The following is a 10,215-nucleotide window of genomic DNA, read 5'->3' on the forward strand; positions in this document are numbered from 1 at the left end:
AACTGTAAATATAATGATCAACATCAGACAAGATCTTGTTGACACCATCACATCTCAGAGATGTGCCTACAGTATATGGGTCAAACTCACATCTGTCGCATTCGAAAAAATAAACATTTAGTTCATAGAGCCGAATTCATCATATTCAGAGAAATAATCAAATATAGGCTTGAATAGCATAGAGCCCAACCACCTGATATCTGTTACCTTATCTCTGGGTTGAGAGATGAAAGTCAGAGGAGATTTACCGAACAAGAGGATCGATCATTTTATGCATCTAGGAGCATTTGGGTAATTTCCCCCTAATATAAAATGCGCTGAAATTACCACGATAACCAGAGACAGAATTAAGGTAATGACGTCCATCTCACCTGTCTTGACAGCCCCTAGGGCTCACTCAAGCTCATTAATCTCAAAAGAGAGTTTGAAGTGGAAGGTGTACAGGGCTTGGCATGTCTCTTGAGGAGGCTAAAAATAGATTTTGGCTTGGAAAAGTGAAAGAATGTGAAAGAGCATGAAGGTTGAAAAGACTGAGGGAGGCAGAGGATCGGTTTTAATCTGTTGAAGATAGCAATAAAAAGGGAGAGGGTATGTCGAGGAAGAGTGAGCCGGACGCCAGTTCGAATTCTGTCTCTTCAGATCAGAGAGAGAAGGCTTTCCGTGCGACGCAACTTGGGGAAAGGCCTGTATCTTGCTTAGGTACAGGGCACCATTGAAGGGAGTGAGTTCAGGGGTAGCGGTGGAGCAATTTAAGATTCCTGGTGTTGGAAGATTCTTGATATTTGTGACGCAGACCTGGCGGAGAGTGTGGTGAAACAGGTGATACAGTCTGTTCTTTTGAGCTTTGATTTAGAGTTTTCACCTGGCAAAGTAATGTTAGGATATACGAGTTATGCTGTTAACTTTTGTGCCGAATACACTGCTGTGTTTTACGTGTCACGTTTATGTATGGGCATGCCACAGCAGTGTGTAGGAGGGAGATTCCAAGATGTGGGAAGATGTGACCATGTGGAAAAGTTTGACTACATGAATGGTGAGCTAACTTTAGCTAGCTGTCTAGCTAGCTCACAAAGGACTTTTGGGCTCAATGTTTTCCCATAGAAAAAACTATTGGTTTTGTTCCATGAGTGCATCTGTTCTACATGACTAATCAAATGACCTGTGAAATCAGTTCTACATGTCAGCAGGCATGGAAATTAAGCTAGCCCAAGGCTAGTACTTTTCAGACTAGTAGACAATGGGCCAAACTAGCCTGACACAGCTGTGAAATGGCAAGTAGAAAATGTGCCAAACTAGCCTGACACAGCCGTGAAATGGCTAGTAGAAAACGTGCCAAACTAGCCTGACACAGCAGTGAAATTTTGCCTTTACAAACATTGCAAGCCACAGATTTAGGAACTGAAGGTTACCTGGGCTATTAGAAGTTGTGGTCTGATGGCCAGTGCGCAAAATCCTTATGTTTCATCCCTGCATGCCAGTCCCTTTCAGACGGTCCTCCTCAGTGACCTCGCGGCTGAGGGTTTTAACTTTCTTCTTGAGAATTAGAATCAGAAGTACAGTAGTAGCTCATCGCAATATGTCACCTCTTCGGACAAATAGTACCCTAGACTGTCCTGATCATCTAGTTGAGCATTCCAGATAATTCCTCCATCTCAACAGAAATGTCCATTCACATAGAAGGGATTTTAGTTGCGCAAAGCCCAGTCTATTTACCGTTACTATAGTCAAGTCTGTGGGTTGTGGTATTGTAATACAGATGTTCCCATTTAGTAATCAGCTTAGCTAGCTAGCAAAAGTTAAAAACATTTTTAAATATTTTTTTTTTATTTCAGATGAGAGGACCTGGAAACCCAGTGACTCAGGCCTGCAGCTGCCATTTTCCAGTGGGAAAGAGAAATGGCCCTGTATTTCCAGAAAAAGTAGCTCATCCACCATGCCAAAAGAGGAAAATCCAGAACTGTTGATTAGGAAACAAGAATGAACAATGAGGATTGGGTGTTGAGGGACCACTTGTCACATTGTCCAAGCTGGGTTTGTGTTATGATAAACAATGGGTTTTGTGTCCAGATAAAAATGGTGATACAGCATTGAAAAAGACCTACAGAACCAGTGACCAAATGTCTTTGTTTTCCCTTTCCCCCATGTTTTAGACATGACATGCGGAAAATCAGGCTCAACCCATAAATATGGGGGCCAACTCATTTTATTTTTAATCCCAGACCCCATCCACGCAGGAGGCCTTTTGGTAGGCCGTTATTGTAAATTAGAATTTGTTCTTAACGGACTTGCCAAGTTAAATAAAGGTGAAATAAAAATGTTTAAAATAAATGACATACAAAATCTGATAGACATTGTTCTTGTATAAATGTGGCTTATAGGAAGGAGGTGAAATAAAATATTTTATTTAAACCATGTTGAGATACAGAATGTAATTTATATGTACACATGGCTTCTCTCTGGAGTAATTTGCTGTCCATATCAGATTGTGCATATTGTTTATGAGTTGGCCCCACATATTTATGAACGGCTGTGCCTGATGTCCTTTGTGGTGGGCTCTCTCATGAACTGATATGATGTATTTAGGTGAGCGGACACCTGGGGCGTTTGATTTGGGAGTTGCCCTTCGTGCTTCCGTACCCTATAACTCTATCTTTTTGTGACTAATTTGTATACAGGTAGACCGCGTACCTGATTGGCAGATAAGTGGCAACCCTGATTAGAAGTACCAGATGCTCACCTGTTCTTTACAAAGGCTGTTTTGAATGAAAGAAAATTGTACCTACACATTGAAGAACGCTGTACAGCCGAAACGTCTGTGTACACTATCCCTGGTGCAGAAAAAATATCAAACTTAGAATAATGAAGTAAACTTTATGCAACATATTTTTGCAAACCCATTACACCTCTTGGTTTGTCTAAGACATCATTTAAACATCTCAGATAATAATTACCACTGTGCCCATGATAAAATGCAATGTGAATTGTGTTGTACTACTGAATGTGTGGAGATGAACTCAGACCAGCCTTTGTGATTGAGCTTACTTTAGTTAACTAATTACTTTAGTTGGCTGCTTTCAGAAAGACTTGAATGAAATGTAACCTATTCTAGGAGCCTATTGTTTGTGTATAATCTTTATTAAATTGTTCATGTATTTTTCAGCAATGTCAGGTACAGGCAGGGATGACTGGGGCCTTCAGCAAGTAAGACACAGGAAGTAAGAAATCATTTGAACATCATAGATATAAATTCCCATTTCTGGGAGCCTAGTGTGTGTATGAACTATGTGGAATATATTTGGAACATTAGCTTCCCTGAAAACAGGCACTGACAGGAGGAACAAAATTAGTCTGTCAGAGGTTGTCACGCTGGATGGGGACGGTGATGGAGTCTTTGGTGGTCTACTCAACGAAGAAGCAGATGTCCCTTCCGGTGATGTGGAGCTGACCTTGGACCTTGTTCCAGTGAGGATGGTCTTCAACCTCCCTCTCCTAAATGGTGTGCCAGTTGGGGTTGGTGCGCTGTCCAACTCTTGCTTGCCGTGTAGCCTCCTGCTGCTCCACCGACAGTGCCATGCCAGCCAGGATGCCTGCATGCCCCAGGTGCCCTTGTTTTTCAACAATGTCCGAGATAGACAGGGACAACAAGGAGGGTAGCGGTTGTTCGAGCTCAAGTTCAAGGAGACTTGCCATTCCACTGAACCTGGCCCGGAGATGGCTTCTTAGCCACTGAAGATCCTCATCAGTAGGCTCTCGGGACAGAGGGTTGTAGTCTTCAGCCGGGTACAGGTCCATCACTAACTGTCTGCACCTGGCTGGGCACGGCTGGCTTTCTCCACTCACATTCCACATCTGTATGGCCAATGTTGTGAACTGCTAAAATAGCATGCATGGCTACACATATGATCTGCACGGAGGAATTTACATGTGGTAGAGAGAATCTCCTGGTCACCTACAGAGACCTGCCAAGAGGAAGGATGTTAAGTCACACATGCCTTTCAATGCATTGCTGTGAACACCTTGAAATGCATTTGTTGTAAGAAATGTGCTGTATAAATTACATTTGATTTGATTGATGACATTACAGCTGTAGAATATTTTATGAATTGTAATTTTCACAAGTTCAATTTTTATTTTACTTGATAACTTGGGATTGTATCACTTGGCATATTGTATCAATCATATATCCCTCATGCTGGGACTGATCAAACCAGTAAATTGCCCCTCACTATCGCTGCACTTCTCTACATGGCCAGGCTTATAGTGGTCTTCTCCCCTTTTAATGCTCTTATGCTCATCCTTAAATACCATACGGTCTGAAATAGACACCAAAGTTGACATACTGTACAAACAATTATCTAGGCTAAGTAATACAAAATCATGTTTTGATATTCTGCTCTGCTAACTAGCTAGATAAGTGTAACCAGTGGCTAGCTAAGCCAGAGAAAGGGGATGGAAGAAGGTTTCAAATCAAATCTAATTTTATTTGTCACATACGCCGAATACAACTGGTGTAGTAGACCTTACCTTGAAATGCTTACTTACAAGCCCTTAACCAACCATGCAGTTAAAGAAACAGTTCATAAAATATTTACTAAATAAACTAAAGTAAAAAAATCTAATCAGTCAAAAAGTAACACAAATTGTGGCAGACAGCAAGGAGAGGTGAGGGGAGTGATGATTGAAGGGAGATACCTTACCTGGCTCCACCCCCGATCCTTATATGGACTTCCTTCCCCAACGTGGCGAGCCTGTGGACCATTAAGCCAGGGAGTGCTTGGGGATGAAAGAGGAAGCAACATGCACAAAGGGGCAGAGAATGAAGAGGGAAGTGTGTGGTATGAAGAGCGTGAGAAGAGAAAGAAATAGCTGTGTGATTACCCGTTGTGACCTGGACTGTCTGATTACGCCCACTGTGAACCAAACCAGTTTGGCTGAGGACCCAAGTTTTAGGATTACCCCTGGGGAACGGAACAGACAACGATAACTGCTTGTGGACTGTGAAATGGTTGGTGAATTCCCCCCTTTTCCCCAGTGTGCAAAACTCCCTAATAAACTCTCCATTGGCATTCTAGTTGTGTTCCTTGTGCGTGTTTGGTTATTGAACTTTGTGACGTGGAAACCCCATACCCTTGAACCTACTACAGTAAATAACAATAACGAGGCTATATACAGGGGGTACCGGTACCGAGTCCATGTGCGGGGGTACAGGTTAGTTGTAGAGTGACTAGGCATAGATAATAAACAGTGAGTATGCTGAAACGCATTATGCTCAAATGCATTAAGGAAAGAAATTCCACAAATGAACTTTTAAGAAAGCACACCTATAATTGAAATGCATTCCTGGTGACTACCTCATCCAAATCAAATGTTATTGGTCACATACACATGGTTGGCAGATGTTAGTGCGAGTGTAGCGAAATACTTGTGCTTCTACTTCCGACAGTGTACTAATATCTAACAAGTAATATAACAATTACACAACAACTACCAAATACACACAAATCTAAAGGGATGGAATAAGAATATGTACATATGAATATATGAATGTGCGATGACCAAGCAGCATAGGCAAGATGCAATAGATTGTATTTTATACCGTATATACATATGAGATTAGTATGTAAACTATTAAAGTGACTAGTGATCAGTTTATTCAAGTGGCCAATTATTTAGAGTCTATGTAGGCAGCAGCCTCTCTGTGTTAGTGATGGCTGTTTAACAGTCTGATGGCCTGTTTTTTAGTTTCTCGTCCCAGCTTTGATGCACCTGTACTGAACTCGCCTTCTGGATGGTAGCGGGGTGAACAAGCAGTGGCTCCAGTGGCTGTTGTCCTTGATGATCTTTTTGGCTTTCCTGTGACATCGGGTGCTGTAGGTGTCGTGGAGGGAAGGTAGTTTGCCCCTGGTATTGCTTTGTGCAGATCGCACATCCTCTGTAGAGCCTTGCGGTTGTGTGTGGTGCAGTTGCCGTACCAGGCGGTGATATAGCCCTTCAGGATGCTCTCGATTGTGCATCTGTTAAAGTTTGTGAGGGTTTTAGGTGACAAACCACATTTTTTCAGCCTCCTGAGGTTGAAGAGGCACTGTTGCGCCTTCTTCACTACACTGTCTGTGTGGGTGGACCATTTCAGTTTGTCCGCGTGTATGTATGTGTATACCGAGGAACTTAACTTTCCACCTTCTCCACTGCTGTCCCGTCGATGTGGATGGGGGTGGGGGGGGTGCTCCCGCTGATGTTTCCTGAAGTCCACGATCATCTCCTTTGTTTTCCTGACACCACACTCCGAGTGCCCTCACCTCCTCCCTGTAGGCTGTCTCGTTGTTGTTGGTAATCAAGCCCACCACTGTTGTGTCGTCTGCAAACTTGATGATAGAGTTGGAGCGTGCATGGTCACTTAGTCATGGACGAACAGGGAGTACAGAAGGGTGCTGAGCACGCACACTTGTGGAAACCCAGTGTTGAGGATCACCGAAGTGGAGATGTTGTTTCCTACCTTCACCACCTGGGGGCGGCCCGTCAGAAAATCCAGGACCCAATTGCACAAGGCGTGGTCGAGACCCAGGGCATCAAGCATAATGATGAGCTTGGAAGGTACTATGGTGTTCAATGCTGAGCTGTAGTCAATAAACAGCATTCTTACATAGGTATTCTTCTTGTCAAGATGGGATAGGGCAGTGTGCAGTGTGATGGCAATTGCATTGTCTGTAGACCTATTGGGGCGGTATGCAAATTGAACTGGGTCTAGGGTGCCAGATAAGGTGGAGGTGATACGATCCTTGATTAGTCTCTCAAAGCACTTTGTGATGACAGAAGTGAGTGCTACGTGGTGATAGTCATCTTTTCCTTCTTGAGTACAGGGACAATGGTGGCCATCTTGAAGCATGTGGGGACAGTGATAGGGAGAGATTGAATATGTTCGTAAACACACCAGCCAGCTGGTCTGCGTATGCTTTGAGTACGCGGCTAGGGATGCCTTCTGGGCCGGCAGCCTTGCAAGGGCTAACACGATTAAATGTCTTACTCACGTCGGCCACAGAGAAGGAGAGGGGGGCCCACAGTCCTTGGTAGCGGGCCACATTGGTGGCACTGTATTATCCTCAAAGTGGGCAAAGGTGTTTAATTTGTCTGGAAGCAAGACGTCAGTGTCAGTGACGTGGCTGGTTTTCTTTTTGTAGTTCGTGATTGCCTGTAGACCCTGCCACATACATCTTGTCTCTGAGCCGTTGAATTGTGACTCCGCTATATCGACATTTTGCTGGTTTCATTTGCCTGGTGGAGGGAATAACTACACTGTTTATATTCGGCCATATTCCAAGTCATCTTTCCATGGTTAAATGCGGTGGTTCACGTTTTCAGTTTTCCGCGAATGCCGCCATCTATCCACAGTTTCTGTTTAGGGTAGGTTTTAATAGTCACAGTTGGTACATCTCCAATGCACTTCCTTATAAACTCACTTACTGAATCAGCGTATAAATCAATGTTATTCTCTTAGGCTTCCTGGAACTTTTCCCAGTCCGCATGATCAAAACAATCTTGAAGCGTGGATTCCGATTGGTCAGACCAGCATTGAAAAGTTATTGTAACGGGCACATCCTGTTTGAGTTTCTGCCTATAGGACGGTAGTAGCAAAATGGAGTCGTGATCGGATTTGCCGAAGGGAGGGCGGGGGAGGGCCTTGTATGCATCACAGAAGTTAGAGTAGTAGTGATCCAGTGTATTGCCCGCATGAGTGCTACAATCAATATGCTGATAGAATTTAGGTAGCCTTGTTCTCAAATTTGCTTTGTTAAAATGAAGCTGATGTAAGTACTGTAAGACCTTTAAACAGGTAAACATTCACAAGGCCGCAGGGCTAGACAGATTCCCAGGACACGTACTAAAAGCATGCGCTGACCAGCTGGCAAGTGTTTTCACTGACATTTTCCACCTCTCCCTGACCAAGTCTATAGTACCTACATGTTTCAAGCAGACCACCATAGTCCCTGTGCCCACATCTGTAGCCATGGAATGCTTTGAAGATGAGTCATTGCTCACATCACCATAATCCCAGACACCCTAGACCCACTCGAATTCGCATACCACCCCAACAGATCCACAGATGACGCAATCTCTATTGCACTCCACACTCCACCTGGACAATAGGAACACCTACGTGAGACTGCTGTTCATTGACTACAGCTTAGCTTCAACCCAATAGTGCTCTCTGTGTTCATCACTAAGCTAAGGACCCTGGGACTGAGCACCTCCCTCTGCAACTGGTTCCTGGAATTACTGACGGGCAACTACACATCAGCCAGCCATCAGCTAAACCACAACATGGGGGCCCCTCAGGGGTGCGTTCTCAGTCTCCTCCTGTACTCTCCGTTCACCCACGACTATGTGGCCATGCATGACTCCAATACCATTCATTAAGTTTGCCGATGACACGACGGTGGTAGGCCTGATCACCAACAACAATGAGACAGCCTATAGGGAGGAGGTCAGAGATCTGGCAGTGTGGTGCCAGGACAACTACCTGTCCCTCAATGTCAGCAAGACAAAGGAGCTGATTGTGGACTACAGGAACCGGGGCCGGGCATGCCCCCATTCACATCGACGAGACTGTAGTGGAGCGGGTTGAGAGCTTCAAGTTTCTTGGAGTTCACATTACTAAGGACCTGTCATGGTCCAAACATACCAACACAGTCGTGAAGTAGGCCCTCAGATCCTCAAAAAGTTATACAGATGCACCATTGAGAGAATCTTGACTGGTTTAATCACCACAGAGTCTGGTGCGGACCGCCCAATACATCAGTGGCAGAGCTCCCTGCCATCCAGGACCTCTGTATCAGGCGGTGCGAAAGGAAGGCCCGGAAAATTGTTAACTCCAGCCACCCAAACCATAGACTGTTCTGTCTGCTTCCGCACGACATGTGGAACCGGTACATTAAGTCTGACCCCAACAGGCTCCTGAACAGCTTCTATTAACAAGCCATAAGCCTGCTAAATAGCTAACTAAATAGGTAACAAAATAGCTATACAGACTATCTGAGTTGACCCTTGTATTTAATTTTTTCACTCTCTCTATGCACACTCACAGCACTCAAACACACTCACGCCCACTGACACTCCAACACACACACACACACACTTGTACTGACTCTACACACATAAACATACACTCACATACAATCATCATATATATGATGCTGCTACTCTGTTGTCTCTGATGCCTAGTCACCTTACCCTATACATATAGTATATACACCTCACTCAACTATCACTGCCCATTGTAAATATGGAATTGGAACTGACCCTGTGTGTAGCTTACTTACTTCTTGTGTTCTTATTTTGTTCTTATTTTATTTTTAGTACTACTGTACATTGATATTGATTACGGCATTGCTGGGTTTAGTGCTTGCAAGAAAGACATTTCACTGTACTTTCACATTAAAACGTGAAACTTGAAATGATTAGCACACAATTTGGAGGTAAATAATGATAATTCACAATTGCAGTGATGATGGCCTATTTTTAAATTACGTATGCCTAGCTTTGAGGGTATTAAAAATAGAAACTGTACTTGAGACAATATGTGGGCATAGGCAGATGTTGCAATTGGAGGATGCATTTTATGCATAGGCCTATTCTACAATGATATTCAATAGACTACATGTGTTGGTATTGTCGGTATTGATTGAGAAATGATGTCATTTAAAATGTTAATTTTGCACTCTTTATCACTCCTACATTTTTACAGTTAAATGACATCTTGGAGGTTCTATGGACCACCTGATTTGTTCTGGCACTGGCCCTGAGTCAGGGGTCACACAGTGGCCTCAGTTAAATGACGTCTTGGAGGTTCTATGGACCAACTGATTTGTTCTGGCACTGGCCCTGAGTCAGGGGTCCCACAGTGGCCTCGGGTTTCAAAGTTCATCCATAATTTGCAAATAAATTCATTAAAAATCTTACAATGTGATTTTCTGGATTTTTTTTCCTAATTTTGTCTGTCATAGTTTAAGTGTACCTATGGTGAAAGTTACAGGCCTCTCTCATCTTTTTAAGTGGGAGAGCTTGCACAATTGGTGGCTCACTAAATACTTTTTTGCCCCACTGTATATGCCAATTATTTGATGGTCCGACCGCATTCTGTCCCCTATCAACACTTGAACTTTTGCTTTCATCAAGTATTGACTCAGGGGTTCACATACTTATTAACACAAGACATCTCAA

At 43.5% G+C, this 10,215-nt stretch overlaps 1 long non-coding RNA gene across 3 annotated transcripts; it reads left to right on the plus strand.

Annotated features, from left to right (window-relative positions):
- Positions 1–427: 427 nt before the first annotated feature.
- Positions 428–4,079, plus strand: LOC118965503 (uncharacterized). Of its 3 annotated transcripts, XR_005052841.2 has the most exons (3): positions 428–819; positions 964–1,033; positions 1,833–4,079. It is a non-coding gene; the product is annotated as an uncharacterized LOC118965503 (long non-coding RNA). The 3 variants fall into 3 exon arrangements; XR_016497693.1 differs by having other exon boundaries at positions 428–1,033; XR_016497694.1 differs by having other exon boundaries at positions 428–1,033; positions 3,161–4,079.
- The last annotated feature ends 6,136 nt before the right edge of the window (positions 4,080–10,215 follow it).

Source organism: Oncorhynchus mykiss, chromosome 8, assembly GCF_057628025.1.
Source record: "Oncorhynchus mykiss isolate SJ-2025 chromosome 8, ASM5762802v1, whole genome shotgun sequence".
Classification (NCBI taxonomy): domain Eukaryota; kingdom Metazoa; phylum Chordata; class Actinopteri; order Salmoniformes; family Salmonidae; genus Oncorhynchus; species Oncorhynchus mykiss.